General features: G+C 37.5%; 1 pseudogene; it reads left to right on the forward strand.

Annotated features, from left to right (window-relative positions):
• The first annotated feature begins 2,320 nt into the window (after positions 1 to 2,320).
• LOC111164369 (hyaluronan synthase 2-like) lies at positions 2,321 to 24,332 on the forward strand (annotated as a pseudogene).
• The last annotated feature ends 151 nt before the right edge of the window (positions 24,333 to 24,483 follow it).

Here is a 24,483-nt window from a genome sequence, read left to right on the forward strand (position 1 = left end):
AGTGCTAGGAGGGAAGTCTTGTAGGACTGAATACTTAACCTATGGAATCAGATACTATCTCTGGGAAGACAGTGTCAGAATTGAGTTAAATTGTAGGACACCAAGGTGGTGTCCTGAGAACTGTTTGTTAGATGTGTGGAAAAAACCCCTCTGCTATACTCATTAGAATTGGGCCCAGGAAACCAAAAAGAAAGACAAAATCAAAAAGACCTACCAGGCACCTCTTCTATACTCAGCATTGGAGATGCTTTGAGAAATACAGAAAATATGATCCTTCTATGTGGTACATATACACAATGGAATGCTACTCAGCCATAAAAAAGAACAAAATAATGCCATTTGCAGCAACATGTATGCAACTAGAGATTATCATACTAAGTGAAGTAAGTCAGAAAGAGAAAGACACCCTATGATATCACTTATACCTGGAATCGAAAATATGACACAAATGAACTTATCTAGGAAACAGAAACAAAATCAGGGACATAGAGAATAGACTGGTGGTTGTCAAGGGGGTGGTGGTGGGAGAAGGTAGGGCGGGAGTTTGGGATCAGCACATGCAAACTGGTATATATAGAATGGATAAACAACAGGGTCCTACTGTATAGCACAGGGAACTATATTCAATATACTGTGATAAACCATAGTGGAAAATAATATAAAAAAGAATGTATATATATGTATAACTGAGTCATTTTGCTGTACAGCAGTAAATAACACAACATTGTAATTCAACTATACTTTAATAAAAAATAAATTAAAAAAGAAAATATGATCCTTCTATACAGTAGTTGTTCAAAACCTTATTCATACAATCTGAAGGGAGGAGCACAAAACTGGCTATTATTAAGAACTGAAATTGCTTCAGGTCTAATGTGTTAAATCTTTTAAGAAGATGGGAAACTCACCTGTTGGAATTAAGCATGGTGCTATTTCTTCTTTCATTTATGATTTATTTCTATTAACATTCATTGTGTGCTTACTGTTCCAGTAAGTTTCTTGATCCCCAGAATCTAACCAGCTGGTGTCAGTGATGGTGGATGGGGGATACAGCCAACAAACAAAGAAATGCAATTCAGAATCACAGGGGTTTGATAGAAGTCTGTGCAGGATATCTAGGCATAAAGTATTTTTAATGTCAACAGAGCCTTTGGGAATAATCAAGGCTAAACTCCCTCATTTAACAAATTAAAATAAAAAAAAACGGAACAAAACTGAGGCCCAGAGAGATAAAGTGGCTGGCTTAAGGTTATATAGGCAGTTGATGGAAGAGCTAGTCCTAGAATCCAGTTATTCTGATCTTTAACCTCAGCTGGGTGCATGGAAAAAGTGTGAGCTGAGGGATTTGAATAAGAGGTGAGATGGAATTACACATGGGAAATTCAGCAAAACGTGTGGATTTTTCACTGGTCAGTATTGGGGGTGAGGGAACACCATGGTACAGGAAGAAAGTGTCTTGCTTGTTAGGAAGTTCAGGTTATACACTTATCTATGACCCCATACATAGAGTGCATCCTTAGAAAGATAATCTAATACACTAAAAATACTGCATCCATATATTTGTTTAACACATTATGATTTTCAGTGGTATGTTGCACCATCATCTCATCTGATGTTTGAAAGAGTCCTCTGAGGCGTGCTGAAAGGGCATCCTTATACCTGTTTTGCAGATAAGCAAATTGAGGTGCAGAAAGTCCCACAGCTACTAAGGTGAGAAACTCAGGGTTATAAATGTCCATCGACAGAGGAATGGATAAAGAAGATGAGGTACATATATAAAATGGAATTTACTCAGTCTTTTAAAAGAAAGAAATAATGCCATTTACAGCAGCATAGATGCATCTAGAGATTGTCATACTGAGTGAAGTAAGTCAGACAAAGAGAAATATCGTATGATATCCCTTACACGCAGAATCTAAAAAGAAATGAACTTATTTACAAAACAGAAACAGACTCACAGGCTTAGAGAACAAACTTATGGTTATGAGGGGGGAAGGGTGGGTGGAAGGGATAATTAAGGAGTTTGGGATCGACATGTACACACTGCCATATTTAAAATTGACAACCAACAAGGACCTACTGTAGAGCACAGGGAACTCTGCTTAATGTTATGTGGCAGCCTGGATGGGAGGAGAGTTTGGGGGAGAATGGATACATGTATATATATGGCTGAGTCACCTTGCTGTGCGCCTGAAACTATCACAACATTGGCTATACTCCAATATAAAATAAAAAGGTTTTTTTTAAAAAAAGGAAAGAGACTCAGGGTTAGAACACCTGGAATGCTTCTAGTCCAATGCTGTCCCTGTGATACTATGTATATAACAAGCATGGGACAAGAGTGGCTAACCAAGTGCATCGTGTGATTATTTTACAGACGCACTGTGAGAAGCTTCTAAGTTTCCTGAGGATATCTGGAACCACGCTCTTTGGAGCCTCTCTCCTCACTGGAATGATAGTTTCTTATATTGTTGGCTACCAATTTATCCATACAGATAACTACTATTTATCTTGTGGACCATATGGTGACTTTTTAGCTTTACACTTCCTTATTCAAAACCTGTTTGCCTTTTTGGAGCACTGAAAAATGAAAAAATACTGAAATATCCCCGTTAACTTGAACAAAACTGTTGCTCTTTGCATTGCTGCGTATCAAGAAGATCCAGACTACTTACGGAAATGTTTGCAATCTGTGAAAAGGCTAACCTACCCTGGAATTAAAGTTGTCATGGTCACAGATGGAAACTCGGAAGATGACCTTTACATGATGGACATCTTCAGCGAAGTCATGGGCAGGGACAAATCAGCCACTTATATCTGGCAAAACAACTTTCACGTGAAAGGTCCTGGTGAGACAGACGGGTCACATAAAGAAAGCTCACAACTTGTCACACAGTTGGTCTTGTCCAACAGACATTTTTGCATCATGCAAAAATGGGGTGGAAAAAGAGAAGTCATGTACATGGCTTTCAGAGCACTGGGACGAAGTGTGGATTATGTACACATAGGTTTCCACATGTTCCAGGACAAACATACGTTTAAATAAAGCATCTTTTGTATCTCTCCAGTTATATGCTATGACTTGTCCTATGACACAGTACTCCTTTCAGTTCATCTGAAAACAGCATGACTGTTGAAAGCACATTCCAAAAGAGAGAAAAAAAATCTTATGAAATGGTTAAGACAATGAAAGTGCTTAACTTGTACAGTGCTATTGGTTGGAAATCAAGATTATTTTGAACAGGAGGCTCGTCCTTCCTTCTCTTCCTCTATCTTACCTTTTCTTCCACCTTGGATGTGCCAAGTCAAGTCCAACATTATTTTCCACAATCTTAAAATCACCAGTATTGCCAAAAAATAGTGTCTGTCTCAGCAGAAGTGTCTTGAGAAAATCTGCAGGCCCAAGGAAGAGTTTCACAGAGACTAGGCGAAATGAGAATGGAGAAAACATTTTTTTTTTTTTTTGTGGTACGTGGGCCTCTCACTGTTGTGGCCTCTCGCGTTGTGGAGCACAGGCTCCGGACACACAGGCTCAGCGGCCATGGCTCACGGGCCTAGCCACTCTGCGGCATGTTGGATCTTCCCGGACCGGGGCACGAACCCGTATCCCCTGCATTGGCAGGTGGACTCTCAACCGCTGCGCCGCCAGGGAAGCCTGAGAAAACAATTTTGATTTAACAGGATAAGGAATTCAAAATTTAGACACAGAGAAAAAGAATAGGAAAATGAAAAAGGGTGGGGGAGATCAACTTTCCAGAGCAAAACCTAAGTCATGTTTATTTCACTTTCCAAACAGCATTACCTCATTCACTGCAACTTGAACTTTGAAAACATTTGTGATGTCGTTTGCTTGCATGAAAATCAGACAGGCTGTGTCTCTCATTAATTCCCTGCCTCCACACTCTTGGGTTTCTCCTCTCCTAGCTGTCATTGAGGTTTTCTTTTTTAGAATGTTAGTAGGGTTCCTGTGAGTTTTCTTCCTTTTTTTTTTTTAATTTAATTTAATTTAAATTTTTTACATAGCAGGTTCTTACTAGTTATCTATTTTATACATATGACTGTATATATGTCAATCCCAATCTCCCAATTCATTCCACCACCCCCTCCCTGCTTTCCCCCCTTGGTTTCCATACATATGTTCTCTACATCTGTGTCTCTATTTCTGCCTTGCAAGCCAGTTCATCTGTACCATTTTTCTTTTTTTTTCTTTTCTTTTTTTTTAACATCTTTATTGGAGTATAATTGCTTTACAATGGTGTGTTAGCTTCTGCTTTATAAAAAAGTGAATCAGTTATACATATACATATGTTCCCATATATCTTCCCTCTTGTACGATTTTTCTAGATTCCACATATATGCGTTAATATATGACATTTGTTTTTCCCTTTCTGACTTACTTTACTAGGTATGACAGTCTCTAGGTCCACCCACACCTCTACAAATGACCCAATTTTGCTCCTTTTTATATCCTAGTAATATTCCATTGTATATATGTGCCATATCTTCTTTATCCATTTATCTGTCGATGGGCATTTAGGTTGCTTCCATGACCTGGCTATTGTAAATAGTGCTGCAATGAACATTGGGATGTGTGTGTCTCTTTGAATTATGGTTTTCTCCGGGTATATGCCCAGTAGTGGGATTGCTGGGTCATATGGTAATTCTATTTTTAGTTTTTTACGGAACTTCCATACTCTTCTCCATAGTGGCTGTATCAATTTACATTCCCACCAACAGTGCAAGAGGGTTCCTTTTTCTCCACACCCTCTCCAGCATTTGTTGTTTGTAGATTTTCTGATGATGCCCATTCTAACCAGTGTGAGGTAATACCTCATTGTAGTTTTGATTTGCATTTCTCTAATAATTAGTGATGTAGAGCATATTTTCATGTGCCAAGAGGCCATCTGTATGTCTTCTTTGGAGAAATATCCAGTTAGGCCTTCTGCCCATTTTTTGATTGGGTTGTTTGATTTTTTAATATTGAGCTGCATGAGCTGTTTATATATTTTGGAGATTAATCCTTTGTCCATTGATTGGTTGCAAATATTTTCTCCCACTCTGGGGGTTGTCTTTTTGTCTTGTTTATGGTTTCCTTTACTGTGCAAGAGATTTTAAGTTTCATTAAGTCCCATTTGTTTATTTTTGTCCTTATTTCCATTTCTCTAGGAAGTGGGTCAAAAAGGATCTTGCTGTGATTTATGTCATAGAGTGTTCTTCCTATGTTTTCCTCTAAGAGTTTTATAGAGTCTGGTCTTACATTTTGGTCTTTAATCCATTTTGAGTTTATTTTTGTGCATGGTGTTTTGGAGTGCTCTAATTTCATTCTTGTACATGTAGCTGTCCAGTTTTCCCAGCACCACTTACTGAAGAGACTGTCTTTTCCCCATTGTATATCCTTGCCTCCTTTGTCATGGATTAGTTGACCATAGGTGCATGGGTTTATCTCTGGGCTTTCTATCCTGTTCCATTGATCTATATTTCTGTTTTTGTGCCACTACCATATTGTCTTGATTACTGTAGCTTTGTAGTATAGTCTGAAGTCTGGGAGCCTGATTCCTCCAGCTCCATTTTTTTCCCTCAAGGTTGCTTTGGCTATTCAGGGTCTTTTTTGTCTCCATACAAATTTTAAGATTTTTTGTTCTAGTTCTGTAAAAAATGCCATTAGTAATTTGATAGGGATTGCACTGAATCTGTAGATTGCTTTGGGTAGTATAGTCATTTTCACAATATTTACTCTTTCAATCCAAGAACATGGTATATCTCCCCATCTGTTTGTATCATCTTTGATTTCTTTCATCAGTGTCTTATAGTTTTCTGCTTACAGGTCTTTTGTCTTCTTAGGTAGTTTATTCCTAGGTATTTTATTCTTTTAGTTGCAATGGTAAATGGGAGTGTGTCCTTAATTTCTCTTTCTGATCTTTTGTTGTTAGCGTATAGGAATGCAAGAGATTTCTGTGCATTAATTTTGTATCCTGAAATTTTACCAAATTCTTTGATTAGCTCTAGTAGTTTTCTGGTGGCATCTTTAGGATTTTCTATGTATAGTATCACTTCACCTGCAAACAGTGACAATTTTACTTCTCCTTTTCCAATCTGTATTACTTTTATTTCTTTATCTTCTCTGATTGCCGAGGCTAGGATTTCCAAAACTTGGTTGAATAATAGTGGCGAGAGTGGACATCCTTGTCTTCCTCATGATCTTAGAGGAAGTGCTTTCAGTTTTTCACCATTGAGACCGATGCTTGCTGTAGGCTTGTCATATATGGCCTTTATTATGTTGAGGTAAGATCCCTCTATGCCCACTTTATAGAGAGTTTTAATCATAAATGGGTGTTGAATTTTGTCAAAAGCTTTTTCTACATCTATTGAGGTTATCATACGTTTTTTATCCTTCCGTTTGTTAATATGGTGTATCACATAGATTGATTTGCATATATTGACAAATCCTTGCATCCCTGGGATAAATCCCACTTGATCATGATGTATGATCCTTTTAATGTGCTGTTGTATTCTGTTTGCTAGTATTTTGTTGAGGATTTTTCATCTATATTCATCAGTGATATTGGTCTGTAATTTTCTTTTTTTGAAGTGTCTTTGGTTTTGGTATCAGGATGATGGTGGCCTCAGAGAATGAGTTTGGGAGTGTTCTTTCCTCTGCAATTTTTTGGAAGAGCTTGAGAAGGATGAGTGTTAGCTCTTCTCTAAATGTTTGATAGAATTCACCTGTGAAGCCATCTGGTCCTGGACTTTTGTTTGTTGGAAGGTTTTTAATCACAGCTTCAATTTCAGTGCTTGTGATTGGTCTGTTCTTATTTTCTGTTTCTTCCTGGTTCAGTGTTGGAAGGTTATATCTTTCTAAGAATTTGTCCATTTCTTCCAGGTTGTCCATTTTATTGGCATAGAGTTGCTTGTAGTAGTCTCTTATGAAGCTTTGTATATCTGCGGTGTCCATTGTAACTTCTTTTTCATTTCTAATTTTATTGATTTGAGTCCTCTTCCCCTTTTTCTTGATTAGTCTGGCTAAAGGTTTATTAATTTTGTTTATTTTCTCAAAGAACCAGCTTTTAGTTTTATTGATCTTTGCTATTGTTTTCTTTGTTTCTATTTCATTTATTTCTGCTCTGATCTTTATGATTTCTTTCCTTCTACTAACTTTGGGTTTTGTTTTCTCTTCTTTCTCTAGTTCCTTTAGGTGTAAGGTTAGATTGTTTATTTGAGATTTTTCTTTTCTCTTGAGGTAGGTAGGCTTGTATTGCTATAAACTTCCCTCTTGGACCTTCTTTTGCTGCATCCCATAGGTTTTGGATCGTCATGTTTTCATCATCATTTGTCTCTAGGTATTTTTTTTAATTTCTTCTTTGATTTCTTCTGATCAAATCTCTTGGTTATTTAGTAACATATTCTTTAGCTTCCATGTGTTTGTGTTTTTTACGTTTTTTTCCCTGTAACTGATTTCTAACCTCATAGCGTTGTGGTCAGAAAAGATGCTTGATATGATTTCAATTTTCTTAAATTTACTGAGACTTGATTTGTGACCCAAGATGTGATGTATCCTGAAGACTGTTCCATGCGCACTTGAGAAGAAAGTGTAGTCTGCTGTTTTCGGATGGAATGTTCTATAAATATCAATTAAATCTATCAGGTCTACTGTGTCATTTAAAGCTTGTATTTCCTTATTAATTTTCTCTCTGGATGATCTGTCCATTTGTGTAGATGATCCATCCATTGGTGTAAGTGAGTTGTTAAAGTCCCCTACTATTATTGTGTTACTGTCGATTTCCTCTTTTATAGCTGTTAGCATTTGCCTTATGTATTGAGGTGCTCCTATGTTGGGTGCATAAATATTTATAATTGTTATATCTTTTTCTTGGATTGACCCCTTGATCAATATGTAGTGTCCTTCCTTGTCTCTTATAACATTCTTTATTTTAAAGTCTATTTTGTCTGATATGAGAATTGCTACTCCAGCTTTCTTTTGATTTCCATTTGAATGGAATATCTTTTTCCATCCCCTCACTTTCAGTCTGTATGTATCTCTAGGTCTGAAGTGGGTCTCTTGTAGACAGCATGTATATGGGTCTTGTTTTTGTATCCATCCAGCGAGCCTCTGTCTTTTGGTTGGGGCATTTAACCCATTCACATTTATGGTGATTATCAATATGTATGTTACTATTACCATTTTCTTAATTGTTTTGGGTTTATTTTGTAGGTCCTTATTGTCTCTTGTGTTTCCCACTTAGAGAAGTTCCTTTAGCATTTGTTGTAGAGCTGGTTTGGTGGTGCTGAATTCTTTCAGCTTTTGTTTGTCTGGAAAGCTTTTGATTTCTCTGTTGAACCTGAATGAGATCCTTGCTGGGTAGAGTAATCTTGGTTGTACGTTCTTCCCTTTCATCACTTTAAATATATCATGCCACTCCCTCTGGCTTGTAGAGCTTCTGCTGAGAAATCAGCAGTTAACCTTATGGGAATTCCCTTGTATGTTATTTGTCGTTTTCCCCTTGCTGCTTTTAATAATTTTTCTGTCTTTACTTTTTGTCAATTTGATTACTATGTGTCTCAGCATGTTTTGCCTTGGGTTTATCCTGCCTGGGACTCTCTGCACTTTCTGGACTTGGGTGGCAGCTATTTCCTTTCCCATGTTAGGGAAGTTTTCAACTATAATATCTTCAAATATTTTCTCAGGTCCTTTCTCTCTCTCTTCTCCTTCTGGGACCCCCATAATACAAATGTTGGTGCATTTAATGTTGTCCCAGTGGTCTCTTAGGTGTCTTCATTTCCTTTCCTTCTTTTTTCTTTATTCTGTTCCAGAGCAGTGAATTCCACCATTCTGGCTTCCAGGTCACTTATCCGTTCCTCTGCCTCAGATATTCTGCTATTGATTCCTTCTAGTGCATTTTTCATTTCACTTATTGTATTGTTCATCTCTGTTTGTTTGTTCTTTAATTCTTGTAGGTGTTTGTTCTTTAATTCTTCTAGGTCTTTGTTAAACATTTCTTGCATCTTCTTGATCTTTGCCTCCATTCTTTTTCCGAGGTTCTGGATCATCTTCACTATCATTATTCTGAATTCTTTTTCTGGAAGGTTGCCTATCTCCACTTCATTTAGTTGGTTTTCTGGGGTTTTATTTGTTCCTTCATCTGGTAGATAGTCTTCTGCCTTTTCACTTTGTCTATCTTTCTGTGAATGTGGTTTTCGTTTCAGAGGCTACAGGATTGTAGTTCTTCTTGCTTCTGCTGTCTGCCCTCTGGGAGATGAGGCTATCTAAGAGGCTTGTGCACATTTCCTGATGGGAGGGACTCATGGAGGTTAGAGCTGGGTGTTGCTCTGGTGGGCAGAGCTCAGTAAAACTTTAATCTGCTTTTCTGCTGATGGGTGGAGCTGAGTTCCCTCCCTATTTTTTGTGGCCTGGAGCAAACCAGCACTGGAGTCTAAAGGCCCTTTGGTGGGGCTAATGGCAGACTCTGGGAGGGCTCATGCCAAGGAGTACTTCCCAGAACTTCTGCTGCCAGTGTCCTTCCCCTCAGTGAGCCACAGCCACCCCTTGCATCTGCAGGAGACCATCCAACACTAGCAGATAGGTCTGGTTCAGTCTCCTATGTGGTCACTGCTCCTTCCCCCTGGGTCCTGATGCACACACTACTTTGTGTGTGCCCTCCAAGAGTGGAGTCTCTGTTTCCCCCAGTCCTGTCAAAGTCCTGAAGTCAAATCCCGCTAGCCCTCAAAGTCTTATTCTCTGGGAATTCCTCCTCCTGTTGCCAGACTCCCAGGTTGGGAAGTCTGATGTCAGCCTCAGAACCTTCACTCCAGTGGGTGGACTTCTGTGGTATAAGTGTTCTCCAGTTTGTGGGTCACCCACCCAGCAGTTATGGGATTTGACTTTATTGTGATTGCACCCCTCCTACCATCTCACTGCAGCTTCTCCTTTGTCTTTGGATGTGGGGTATCTTTTTTGGTGAGTTCCAGTGTCTTCCTTTCGATGATTGTTCAGCAGTTAGTTGTGATTCTGATGCTCTTGCAAGAGGGAGTGAGCACACATCCTTCTACTCCACCATCTTCAACCAATCTCTCCTGTGAGTTTTCTAGTTGTAATTTTCTGCAGATACTTTACTAGATTTTGGTCATAATAATATCAAGAAGGGAGAAATGTCTCTGGCTTACAAAATCCACTGGACACTCTTAGCCTTCTGTTGAAATTAAAATTCTAGTTTTCAGAGGACGCATCATATTTTTTAGGGGTCTTTATGGGCATGAAGTGATGCCCAGTGGACCTCTTTGTGTAATGGGATAAAAATGGACTCTGGCTTTAATGTCAATTGACTGAGATTCTAATCACATTTGTTAGTAGGTGGTTGACCTTGAGCAAGACCACCTCCCAAACCTCGGTTATCTGGATACAAGAAACTAATCTCTTAAAGGGTTTGAGATAATTATTTCAAATCATGTATCCAAAGGGGCTTAACAAAAGTTGTTAATAATGGTATTGTTAATATTATTAAAAGGTTTGCTGACAATACTATTGTTATTTTCTTATATGATCATCTAGTCCTTACTTCAAAACTATAGTACATGTCAATGCCCACCACACAGTGAATTCAGTTAATCTCTGAAGAGTTTTGAAACATTTCTTAAGTTGATGTCATCTGCATATTAATCTCCCTTCTAGGGAGTTGGTAGAGTTTCACTCCCAAGTTCTTCTAATTTCTAGAACTATCACAATTTAGGTAGTTGTAATTAACTCAGGACATTTTTACATATTTGCCTTTTGCAACTTCAGGCCCAGATGAGAAAATAAAACGAAATATTTAAAGGAAGGGATGACTTGGAAACTTGCAGAGGATTTGAAGAATGAAACCTAAAAGGAGAGAACATCTATTTTGATATTTTCCCTTTAATTCTGGTTAAAACTGTCATTACATTTGTTATTTCTAATCAAGAAGTCATCGTGTGGGGTTTCCTTTTTTTTTTTTTTAAACCTGCTCTTCCCAAATCTACATCTCCCATCTTTTTTGTTTTGAATTTTGCTTGTATTCTTGACAATTTGACATTGTACCTGTCCAGGAAAAAAAAATATAAAGTATGAAATGTTAGAATAGCCTTCCTGCTACAGACCTAACCAGGCTTGAGAAATTTCCTTCCTTCAGGGTGAAGTCTCCAGATAGACTGACCCTAGCAGCAGCTGTTAACTGGGCCCTGAATCCTTTGTAGACTCTCAGCCCATTCCAACCATCTAAACAGGGTAAAAAATCTTTTGGCATTCTGAGACCAGTAAATTCCATTCAGTCATTCCTCATGAAATCCCCAGATACTTAACCATCCTTGCCCTGTAGCAGTGGAAATTTCTAAAATTTAAATATATGTATAACAGATTTACTTTGCTGTACACCTGAAATTAACACATTGTAAATCAACTATACTTCAATAAATATTGAATAAAAAATACACTCTCATCTTCCATTCTGACTGACCCAAGGTCCAAGAGTTGCAGAGCAGGAGCCACAGAAAGACAAAGGGGGAGGAATTGAGGTTATTAACTCCTGAGCATTACAAGTGATTGAATGTGGAGTTAAAGTTGGTTTGGGATGGAAGGAAGCAAAGTTCAGGTGCTAATACACAAGAGAGAATGAGGGTAGGGGAAGAAATGGACCATCTGTTCATACTTGCTAACCTGGCTAGAGAACACTGTTTAACTGTGCAGAGAGATGGCCAAAATGATTGGTTTCCAGTTGCAGCTGGATCCTCAGCACTGGTCAGCACTCTTTTCATTTGATTTGACCTTGAGTAAATGTTTTGCTTATTGTTCTCATGTCTCTTATTTCATATTTTCACCACTTTGCCAAGGCCTTACCCAAACTCCTCCCTGCTTAACTACCTGTGATCTTGCCTCCTATGAAAGAGAATATCAAAAATATGTGTTCTGAAGGTTGTCAAGATCTTCTTTACTCTCTCCTGCTTACAGTTTCAAAGGTACCCTTCCTATCTCAAGGGTAACCTTCCATCTACTCTCCTGGGCTCTCTGGGTAGGCATCCTCTGGTCTATTCCAGACCAATCTTTATCAATTATCACCTCTTCCTCTATCTCTCTCAGCTGTCATTTCTAGTCTTCTCTACTGACTACTGTCTCAGTTTTATAGCCCCTCAAATAATTAATACTGACCTGGAATATTGAGGGAAGATTTAGTCTAGGATAAATGGAATGTGGTAGAGAATTCATCTGTGATGCTAGTGGCTCCTTTCAGAGACAGAGAAGATAGAAAAACAGAAGAAGAAAAATAACAAAATGACAAAACGAAGATGTGGAGAATGAGAAATAAAGAGGAGGAAGATTTTCTTAATTTTGAATCAAAATATTTTCTGGAGAAACTTTTTTTTTTTTTTCAAAGAAGGACAGATTCTGTTCTGTCTAGATATGGCTCAAGGTAGGGCAAAAGTCTTTCTTATCTTTTCAAATTAGTATTTATTTTAGCTCTTTTATTTGCCAAAATAACACATGATTAGGGCAGTGTGTTTTTTAAAAATGTAAAAAATCACAATGAGCAAAATTAAAATCATCTGCAGCAAATAGTTGACTCAAACATAGATTGTCAAATATAATACTTTCTAGCATATATCTCTCTTCCTTCCCCTTCTTTTTTAAAAATTTAATTTAATTTTTAAATTTATTTTTAAATTGATATATAATTGCTTTACAATGCTGTGGTAGTTTCTGCTGTACAATGAAGTGAATCAGCTATATGTATACCTGTATCCCCTCCCTCTTGGGCCTCCCTCTCCCACCCGCCTCCCGCCCATCTAGGTCGTCACAGAGCACCAAGCTGAACTCCCTGTGCTATACGGCAGATTCCCACTAACTACCTATTTTACACATGGTACTATTTCCTCTTCATTTATTTGGTCTTATAGGTTTTTACCTTGCTCCTTCATCTGTGACTTTTTTTGTTGCTTCATTTTTTTTTTTTTTTTTCTTTATGGGTGGGATTGCATTCCTGTCTTACTGGTTGTTTGGCCTGAAGCTTCCAGCACTGGAGTTTGTAGGCTGTTGGGTAGAGCTGGGTCTTGGTGCTGAGATGAGGACCTCTGGGAGACCTCACTCCGATGAATATTCCCTGGGGTCTGAGGTTCTCTGCTAGTCCAGTGGTTTGGACTCAGAGCTCCCACTGCAGAAGCTCAGGCCCGACCCCTGGCTCGTGAACCAAGATCCCACAAGCCGCACAGGGTGGCAAAAAAAAAAAAAAAGAAGAAGAAAAAAAGGAGTAGAACAATAACAAAGAGTAAAAAATAAAATAAGATTAGAAAACTAACATATATGTTAGAAAAAATAAAAATATAGATGAAACAACAATTGGAAGGTAAAACAGTCCTCTTCTTTTTTAAAAAAAAAATTTGAGGGACTTCCCTGGAAGTCCAGTGGTTAAGACTTCACCTTCCAATGCAGGGGATGTTGGTTCAATCCCTGGTCAGTGATCCCTAAGATCCCACACATCTTGTGGCCAAAGAACCAAAAAGTAAAACAGAAGCAATATTGTAACAAATTCAATAAAGACTTTAAAAATGGTCCACACCAAAAAAACTGTTTAAAAGAAGAAATTTTAAATTATGTTATACTTGCCTTTTTGCATCATTTTTTAATCTACAATATCAGAAGACTTTAAGTATCCTGTGACATCTAGATTATTTAATTGCTTTAACATATCTCCTGTCACTGAACGTGGATTTTACAATGTAAATGGCTATCAGTCTGTGTGATGAAAGAGAAAAATTATCTCATGAAGTGTGCATTAGGGATTTCCCAGGTGGAAGATATACAATACTGTAAATATGAACATTTTCTAAAAGGAAAGTATATAGGAGACAACGGTATTAATACAGTAAGTCCCCTAAATATGAACCTTCAAGTTGCAAACTTTCAAAGATGCGAACATGTGTTCGCATGTCCAATCACATAAGTTAGTTCACGTGTTTGGCATACATTGTTATGCGTGTGCGTGCATCCTCGACAAGTGGTTGTGTTTTGTGTACTTTACTGGACAGGACTGTATAGAGTACAGTAGAACAGTATCTTTATTTCAAGCCCAGGATGTCCAGAAGCAAGTGTAAAAGCAGCGGTGATGTAGCTGGTACTGCTGTACTTTTCAAGGTAATGTATTGTAAGATTAAAAATGTTTTTTTTTATTTTTTGTGATTGATTTTTATGTATTATTTGTGTGAAAAGTATTATAAACCTACTACAGTAAAGTACTATATAGCCAGTTGTGTTAGTTGGGTACGTAGGCTAACTTTGTTGGACTTAACGGACAAATTGGACTTATCAAACGTGCTCTTGGAACAGAACTCATTCATAGGTAGGGGACTTGTTGTAAATACGAATATTTTCTAAAAGGAAAGTATATAGGAGACAACTTTATTATTAACTTAATCGGGTAGCATCCTAGGTATCCAAGATTCATTGAGCAGGAGAAAAGTAAGACTGAATCATTCATAATAGTAGAGTTGGCCCTCATTATTTATGAATTCTGTATTTGTAAATTAACCTACTCACTAAATTGTATTCGCTACCCCAAAATCAACAGTTGCAGTGCTTTTGTAGCCATTTGCAGACACGTGCAGAGTGGCAAAAGATTTGATTTGCCCAATGTGCACATTCCCTGCTAAAGTCAAACAAGATTATGCTTGCCTTCTTGTCTCAGCTTTTAGACAGTAAACAAATAACATCTTTAGTTATTTGTTATGGTAACAAATACCATGTTTTTGCTTAAAATGGTCCCCAACTGCAGCGTAAAAGTGCTATCCAGGGTTCGTAACACACAAAGACTATAATTGCCTTATGGAGAAAATAGGTTTGTTAGATGAGCTTTACTCAGGCATGAGTTATAGTGTAGTTACAGTTGGACATGAGTTCACTGTTAATGAATCGTGTGTGTGTGTGTGTGTGTGTGTGTGTGTGTTTTAAAACAGAAGCACAAATAAAAAAAGTTTAGACATTAATCACTAGACAAAAATATTGTGATCAGAGGCTTGGAGGACTCTAACCCTATATTTCTGCTGGAAGCAAATTTTGATATTTGCTAATTCATTGTTCATAGAAACTTGGTAGAACATAGCTACTGTGAATAATGAGAATTGAATGTATATAATATTTGATTGGTTCCTGGTCTATATAGGAAGTCTAAGAGTAACTTAAATATTCTGAGGGCTGATGTTGAGAATGTTATATAATACGTTTCTTTGTATTCTTCATTTTATAGGATAAGATTAAGAGCACATTGAACTAGGAAAGGGAAAATCTGAATCTAGATTCAACTTAGTTGTTTAGATTGGTGTTTAAGGGCCACCATTATAGGATTTCCTGATTCTCTTTTTTAGAATAAGAATTCCAAACATTTGAAATAAGGGTGTTTCATTGCTTAAGACTTAGAGGGGACAACATTTGGTTTCTCACTTTTCCAGCTGGCTTGTCACCTTTGCTTTACACCTTCTATAAACTTCACTTATACTTAAGCCTTCCTAAAAAGGAAAGGAGAATAACCAAATGATTCCTTTTTTAAAAAATTCAATGTTTTGAAGATATTTTAGGTTGAGCAGAGACAAGAATTATTTTATAAAAATTTGGGTAATTCATTCTACCAAAGAAGGAATATATCTTCCTAATCTCTATCAAGAAGAGTAATAAAGAAATGCCAAATTGTTTAGGTGTCCAGAAGTAGAGGCTTTCCATTGGCTAGATTTGAGATCTTATACCATAAACCAAATACTATAAGAGAGGATTGTCCTCCCCATTCCCCATCTCTCTCCCAAAAGAAAGATCATCTTTTTTTTCCCTGTGAGGACATTTTTTTTTCTGAAATTATTTTACTCATTAATTTCAAATGGGCTTTTGAGCTCTAAAATTCTTAGATTTTATGATTCTGTATTTGCCACTCCCATCATTTGCCATTATGTATTTGCTGCTTAATCTGAAGCTGGTAAGTTTAGCTGCATACTTACATGTAAATTCCATTTATCCAGAATGCAAATAAATAGAAAAAGATTTTTTAAAATGAAAATACCATGTAATATTGATAAAGCCCTAGAAGTCTGTTTAATATAATTAATGACCATGCGCTGTGAATTTTGATTGAGCTTTTGGTCAACTGTGTGCAATATTCTATTTTCGTGAAGGGTTTTTTTTTTTGTTCGTTTTTTTCTTTTTTTGCAGTACGCGGGCCTCTCACTGTTGTGGCCTCTCCTGTTGCGGAGCACAGGCTCCGGACACGCAGGCTCAGCGGCCATGGCTCACGGGCCCAGCCACTCCGCGGCATGTGGGATCTTCCTGGACCGGGGCACGAACCCGTGTCCCCTGCATCGGCAGGCGGACTCCTAACCACTGTGCCACCAGGGAAGCCCCATGAAGGTTATTTTTTGTCTCAGTTCTTTGGTTTCCCCCATCTTCTGCATGCATATGGTCCCACACAAATTACCAGTCATATGTACTCTTTTTCATCAAACAATGCAGTTCTTAGGGCCTATATTAAACAGATAAAACTGTGTCATATATATTTATGTACTTCCAAAACCAAAGGTTATGTTTCTATTTTAAGTAGTATCACATTCAGCAGGGTCAAAGTCAATGAAGAGATGCTGACTCAAGATGCAACAAATACTTTTGGAAATTTCCATGGGTCCAGCCTTTACTACAGGAACTTCCATACATTGTACTCCAAGGATATAATTCATGCTATAAATGAATCATAATCAGCTGTAAACTCTTCTTTAATATAATTCTTTCCTTAGTAGATGGCCCAATTTAAGGATTCTTACATTGCCTTCTCAGGTACACTGACTTGTTTATGTTTGTTGGACATTGGATCAGGCATTAGATTTTGCTCTCTGTGTCATATTTTATTTACAGTGATGATAAGAACTCCTTTCCTCATTGGATTAGTGTCCTTAGTTTGTGCCTCTGGTTTTGATTTATCACTTCTTAGTATATATGCCTTCCTTTTATTGAGCATTTACTATGAGCTAGTCCTTTTAAGCGCTATAAATACATTACCTAATTCTCCATCACAATAAATCTATGATGTGGATATAATTATCCATATTTTTCACCCAAGAGATGGAGACTTAGAAAGATGAGGTGAGGAGTCTAAGGTTAAGAAGTTGGTCCAAATGAATATAACTGGTCAATGGTGGATTGTGACTCAGATCTGTCTGATTCCAAGGTTTTGCATAGTGCTTTCTTTTCCTTTCAGTAATGTGCTTACTTTGGTCTGGTACTCTTAGGACTTCAGGGGGCTGAAACCATATTGTGTTTGCTGGTAAATAACTGTTCGTGAATTTTTGTTGTTGTTCTGGCTGACCCCTTTTCACTAGAGAAATGTCCCAGGGGAAGGAAGAGTAAGGAGGACTTTCCATTTATTTTGTGGTTAAGTGGTGGCAGGGAAACTAGGTAGTTGGGTCACAATCAAGAGTCGTTTCAAATGTGGTAGAAAGAAATAGTCTCGCTGGGTTCAGGTTAAGATGAAGGGTCAAGATTAAGAAAGGATTGAGGTTTACAAGCAGGCAAAGGGTGAAAGCAGTAGCAACAGAATGAGTCTTGATTTATCTTCAGCCTGTTTCCTCATCGAAGGCAGCCAGAATAGTTAAGGCTTCCTCTTGCTGTGTAGCTCTCAGAGCCCTTTGAAGTGGTGCGGGGCAGGCAGAGGTGGGGAATCCACCAGTCAATCTGAAAGGAAATATGTTTTAAAAAAGGTGAAACATGGATACTCAGCATTTTAGACTTGGGTTTTAGAAGTTGAAAAACATATGGTAGAATAAATAACAATATTTCTACAGGATATTTTTATTTAAATTGTTGTGAGGTAGATTAACTTTAAGATCAGTGAGATAAATTGGAATGGACTTACAGTCTAACAGCTTATTTAACACATTTATAGCAATTTATATATCTAACTGCTATAGGTGTTTTGGATACATTGGAACTTGTTCATTGTGATAAGATATTCTTGATATGTAATCCATTCTCATGTTCCTTTTAGTGATTCTCTTTACTGAGTCACCTGTTCATGGTAATAAGTGGGTTTACTTAGCAAGTATATACAATTAAAGATTATTACCCTATACTAATGGCATATATGACTTTTCTGTGAGTCTTTGTAATTTACCAAGTACTTTTACATACAGTGTGTCACTCTGGTATCATGATGATGGTAACAGTTTGTTCAAGGTCATAAAAGTAGTAAGCCTCTTGATTTGTTATAATAGTCAAACCTTGGCCTATTATAAGAATAGGAGAGAGAGGCAATCGTAAAAACCTCTAGTAGAGTTAAATGGGGACTTAGAACATACTTTATCTCAACTTGTTCTTTTAGTTTGTTCTTTGTTTTTTTATGAAAGAGACCCACCCCCGGCTCCCCAGCCAATTCTTTTAGGCTCAGGGTTGGCAAACTTTCTTGTAAAAGGCCTGATAGAAACCATTAAGCTTTGCGGGCTATATGGTCTGTGTTGCAGCTATTCAACTTTGCTGTTTTAGTGTGAAAGCAGCCATAGATAATATGAAACTGAATGTGCATGACTGGGTTCCAATAAAACTTTATTTATGGCCACTGAAATTTGAATTTCATATAATTTCCATGTGTCACAAAAAATTCTATTTAATAAGGTAAAAGCTATTTTGAACCCCCAGGCCATATAGAAATTGGTGGGAAGGCAGACTCGTCCGTAGACCTTAGTTCGCCAACTCCTGTTTTAGATACGGAGAAAGCGGCGGCATTGTCTCTTGGCTAGAACAGTGAAGGAGGGGGAGCCATGGTCTTAAGCAATTTAGCTGATGATTCTGTGGTTAAGACTGAGGTGGCTGGTTCCTCCCAATAACGTCTTCTTGTCTTGACATTTTCCACTCATTTTAGTCAAAATTTGGTGACTTTGCCTCATTTCCATATCTCCTAGTGAGAAATCTTATGACTGGCGATCATGTAGTTTAAACAAATTACAGTGATACATTCAGCGTGGACAGAAAGACATTTTGATTTGTTCTCCGGTTGTTTCCTGTGTGCAAATCAGTCCTGTGGTTTTTCCCAGTGTGAGGTTAAGCTCCTTGTGAACTGGTGTATTTCTCCCACAGTTTCCAGCCCAGAGCTAAACAGCCAACCTTCGTGAAATCACACACTTCTCATTAATTGGTGAGGAGACAGCTAGAAATCCTGTTTCTACTAGACTGATTTTAAGAAGGGCTAGAGTTATACCCTTTACACACAAACAAATTAATACTGTTATATCCATGAACATACATGCTTTCACAGACTGTCATCGATGGTGGTCTTCTAGTTGGCATTCTATCACCAAAGAACATCCAGAAATTGAACTTCTTTAGAAAACTCTTTGATCCCACTATAACAAACCCCTCCCAGGAGATTTCTGAGAGCTTTCCCTTCTGACAGTTAAACTCACCATGTGAACAATCTCTCAGAGAACTTCTGGCACTTTGCTGTTGGAAACTGGGAGGGGCAGGGCCAATTTAAATATGCAGAACCTCAGAAGTTTGGTTCAAGTTTAGTCATTTCACAGAGGCAGTTCCCTTGGCTTGCTTATCTTACAAGCAGGCGGAGTTACTTGAACATTAATTCTAGGTTGCCCCCTTCCTGTTGTTTTTAGTCTTATTTTAGCTTTCTGTTTTTACCTTTCCCAGCTTGAGTCAATAGAGGTGGGTGTGGCCATAAACTCTGGAGGCTGAGAGGTTGAAAGGTGGGTTTGAAATTATGCCTTCACTTTCTACTACCCTAGTTACTGGACTGCCAGGCTTATAGCCGTATACAGAACAGTGACAGACAAGGCATGAGAGAGGCAAAATATCGCTATTGGAGGAATTTGCTTAGGTTTCTGAGGCTTGGGACCCTTGAGTATAAACTGAAGTATTAGAAAAATCCTATTTTCTACAATGAAAAACTTATGCCTAGTTTTTGTCTAAATTTTTTCCCCTAGAAAAGTGAGACCATGCTGGGCCAATATAGAAGACCAAGAAAACAATAAATGGGTTTTATTTAGAAAATGTATTTATTATGCTTCTAAATAAGCAATATAAAATTAAAAATTCAGAAGTTAACCCAAAATTGCTATAATGAGTTAAATCTAGAGAGGTGATGAGTTCAGTTTTTATAACCGGATACCCTATATACTTCTTAAGTCATATGTTCCAATAATGCAGTTAAATTGCTGTTTTCACCAACATTTTTATTAGTATATAATCTTTTCAGAAAAAAACACCAATTAGTAAAACTGACACAGACGCAGTTTTTAAAATGCTGGGATTCCTTAACTTATTATGTGAGCAGGTCATGCTACATATGTATAAATTCTCCTTCAACTGTGAGAGTTTATGCTTCTACAAATTATTTTTTTAGTTTTTTTTTTTTTCAAAACTGGTATATCAAATCCCTACTATTTTTATAAAGTAGTGAAAAAACTGTAAAAATAATTGCTTGTGATATAAATAATTAGGCTAGGTCTTGATTAAATTCCATCTAGGACTGCCAGACTTGTTGGCAAAATAATGGGAATTACAGATAATACCCCCATATCTGCCAACCATGTCATTTATTGTTTGGATGGGGATGTGAAACTGGTTCATTACATGTTAGCTCTGATCAATTTATATCTACCATGGCCTTGCTACGTTCCCAGAAAAGAATAATATTAAAAAACAAAACACAATTCAACTGAGTAAATTTGAAGGTCCAATAATTGGCTTTATTTAATGATTCATGAGTCAGGCAGCATCCCATCTTAGCAGATAGGAGCTCTGAGAAGCTGTACATAATGGAAGGGTTTTGGGTTTTTTTGTTTGTTTGCTTTGTTTTGTTTTGTTTTCTGGCAGAAAGGGCTGGAAAAAGGAAGTTTCTAGCAAAAAGTGGATTGTTTCAGGCAAGGCTACCTTCTTTTGGGAGAAGCTGGGGCTTCTATCAGGCAGATTTCCTCACTAGTGCTGACCAGGTAATTCCATATTGACTGCTTGAAAGTCACATTCCTTGCAGAGGCTTAAATTATAATTAGGTTCAATATTAAGTCTTGGTTTGCTGACATGGGGCCAAGCACAACTGACTCCATTTTGGGCCTGTTGTTTCTTTTTAACAATTTCCACATTTAGATCAGACTCTCACCTTAACAGAAATGTGATCAAAATTTAAGGAATTGTTCTTTAAAAAAATGAGGAGATATTTTTTAGGAACATTTGCTTGGCACTTAGTGACTGTGAACATGTATTTAAAGCTTTTGAGAGAATACAACACACCAGGGAGAGTACGGTGACTATTATAAGCAGGATAATTCCCAATGTCTGAAGAGCACTTTAGAGCCATGGTCCTCAAGACCCAAACCAATCAAAATCAAATAAGTCCAAGAAAAGACCTCATCAAAGGAGTCATCTTTTTAAGCCAAGTGTTTTGCTCACTGATCTTGTGTAACTGAGTTTCAATTTCCCCAGAAGTGTTAAGGTTATCCCCCTTAGCAATGTCTTGGGAGATGGGTGACTGAGTTATCCTTCCAAGCTAATGCCAGAGTATTGAAAGATATCATATATATGTCCACTTTTGACTACATAGAGTGCACTCACCATCTTCTCTTCTTTAATTTACTTCTTACTTTCTTCTTTGCAGGTTTGTGATTCAGACACTATGCTTGACTCTGCCTCAACTGTGGAGATGGTAAAAGTTTTAGAAGAAGACCCCAATGTTGGAGGTGTCCGGGGAGATGTCCAGGTACACATGGCTTCACTTTTTGCATGAGTCACTTTTAGTAGCACCCTCACTCATTGAGTCCTTGAACATATATTTACTACACACCAAACTTTGTGCCACATATTGTTTTTGGTGCTGGAGACACATTAGAATGTGCCTCGAACACACTTTACTGTGTCTTCTCTTGTTTAAATTAAAATAATTTATGATTTCTTTGCTTAATCCTGGGTTGTAACCCACATATGTGGTGGCTGATAAGTCATCTGAAATATAATGTAAGTGTGTATGGTTTCCACCGTCTCTTCTTAAGCCATAACTTAATGTTCTGATAAAATGATATTGGAACTAATTTAATACAAAGGTTAAAAAATGGAAGTATGGCAGGGAATGGATTCTACATCTCATACCTATGTATTTAAAACCCATGGTTTTCCAATTATTTACTTCCTATTATTTGCTATCAATGCGGAAACAATTAGTGAAACAAATATTAATATTGTTATTAATCGTTATCAATATTAATATTGAAATGTATGGGATGGGAAAACAAATATGTGAAAATATGTGAGGTTTAAAATGACTCCTTTGCAAAAGTGCAATTAGCTTTTAGCAAAAGATGAGAAGCATATAGAAATATAACTTTAAATTTAAAGTTTTAAATTGCGTTGCATTGCTGTATAACCCATATTTATATGCATGGTAATACTGAAGGGAAAGAAAACGCACTAGATGGACACAGAAATAGCCTGGTGATAAAAAAGAAGCATGCAAAATTCAGATGAAAACTGAATAAAGTTGAGACAGAGGAGATAATTATGAAATATTGCCAAGAAAAAACTGATAATTTTCAACAGCCTTTGTATAGAGCCTTATTTCAGGATTCAAGTTTTGGGTAGAAGCCAGAGCAAACCATTTTATCATTGGCATTGCAAAAAAGTAGGGAGGAAGGAGAAGGAAAATTAGCAGAATTGCATGAGTTGGAAATTAGCCAGAGTGGGAGAGAATAGGACTTAAAATTTTTCAAATATTAGATGGTAAGAAAGAGTGGCAGAGAACTTAGGAGCTGAGAATTAAGCCTAAAAAACCCCTCAATATTATAACATAACAACAAGAACAGGAACAAAAATCATAGCAAAAAATTACAGAGGATGATGAAGTAGAAAAAAATATTTATTATCAATGAGTCCCAATATATGCACCACTTGTCAAACAATCCAGTACTACAGAATCAGAGAAGATAAAATATGGCCATGTCAAAAATAGGAAGAAAGCCAAAATGGGCAAATAAAATAACAAAACACTAGGTAATGACCTCAAGATGGTGCAGATTTTTTGGGAATTTTTAGCTGAGTTTTACCTTTATTTAATTATTTTTAGTTACTTTTATTTTTCTTGCAGATTTTAAACAAGTATGATTCCTGGATCTCTTTCCTCAGCAGTGTGAGGTACTGGATGGCTTTTAACATAGAAAGGGCCTGTCAGTCTTATTTTGGATGTGTCCAGTGCATTAGTGGACCTCTGGGAATGTACAGAAACTCCTTATTGCATGAATTTGTGGAAGACTGGTACAATCAAGAATTTATGGGCAGCCAATGTAGTTTTGGAGATGACAGGCATCTAACGAACCGAGTGCTGAGTCTGGGCTATGCAACAAAATACACAGCTCGATCCAAGTGCCTTACTGAGACACCTATAGGATATCTCAGATGGTTAAACCAGCAGACCCGTTGGAGCAAGTCCTACTTCCAAGAGTGGCTGTACAATGCCATGTGGTTTCACAGACATCACTTGTGGATGACCTATGAAGCAGTCATCACTGGGTTCTTCCCTTTCTTTCTCATTGCCACAGTAATCCGGTTCTTCTACAGGGGTAACGTTTGGAACATTCTCCTCTTCTTGTTAACCGTCAAGTTAGTAGCTCTCATAAAATCATCTCTGCTACCTGCCTTAGAGGAAATATTGTCATGCTCTTCATGTCCTTCTACTCAGTGTTATACATGTCAAGTTTACTTCCCGTTAAGATGTTTGCAATTTTAACCATAAACAAACCTGATGGGGCACATCTGGAAGGAAAACCATTGTTGTTAACTTCATGGGACTCATTCCAGTATTGGTTTGGTCTGTAATCCTTCTGGGTGGCTTGATTTTCACCATTTATGAGGAATCTAAAAAGTTATTCTCAGAATCCAAAAAGAAAGTTCTAACTATTTCATCATCCATCTATATATGCTGTTGGGTAGTGGTTTTGACACTGTATGTCATTTTTATCAAAAAATGTGGCAGGCGGAAGAAGAAACAACAGTACGACATGATGCTTGATATATAATCTTACATTGAGGTTTGCAGACATACACAAAGCCTTCTTCCTCTAGGAGCTGTGCTGATTGTACAGAACTGTGGCGTCAGATTATGGCAACAAAGGAGACGTATCACTGCTGCTGGGACTTTTACAAAGACATATCTGTGGGTTTATTTTGATTCCCCCAAATTATGCCTCCTCAACAAGAGGAAGCTCAGATTTACCCTGTCATTTCTGTAAAAGTGAAAAGAATTTTGGTTATGCAGTTATTCCTACAGCACATCCACCTAACAGTGTTTTGCTCCTGTATACCTCACTAGCCATGCTTTATGTGGGTTATCATGGAAGAAATGGATTTTGGAAACTCAAGGAAAAGTTCTTTCAACACATACAACCTCTATATTTAAAATAGATGGACTTTCCCTGGAGGCGCAGTGGTTAAGAATCCACCTGCCAATGCAGGGGACACAGGTTCGA

The sequence above is a fragment of the Delphinapterus leucas genome, chromosome 17, assembly GCF_059928025.1.
Source record: "Delphinapterus leucas isolate spDelLeu-1000000601 "Yukka" chromosome 17, BTC_Dleu_Yukka2, whole genome shotgun sequence".
In the NCBI taxonomy this organism is placed as follows: domain Eukaryota; kingdom Metazoa; phylum Chordata; class Mammalia; order Artiodactyla; family Monodontidae; genus Delphinapterus; species Delphinapterus leucas.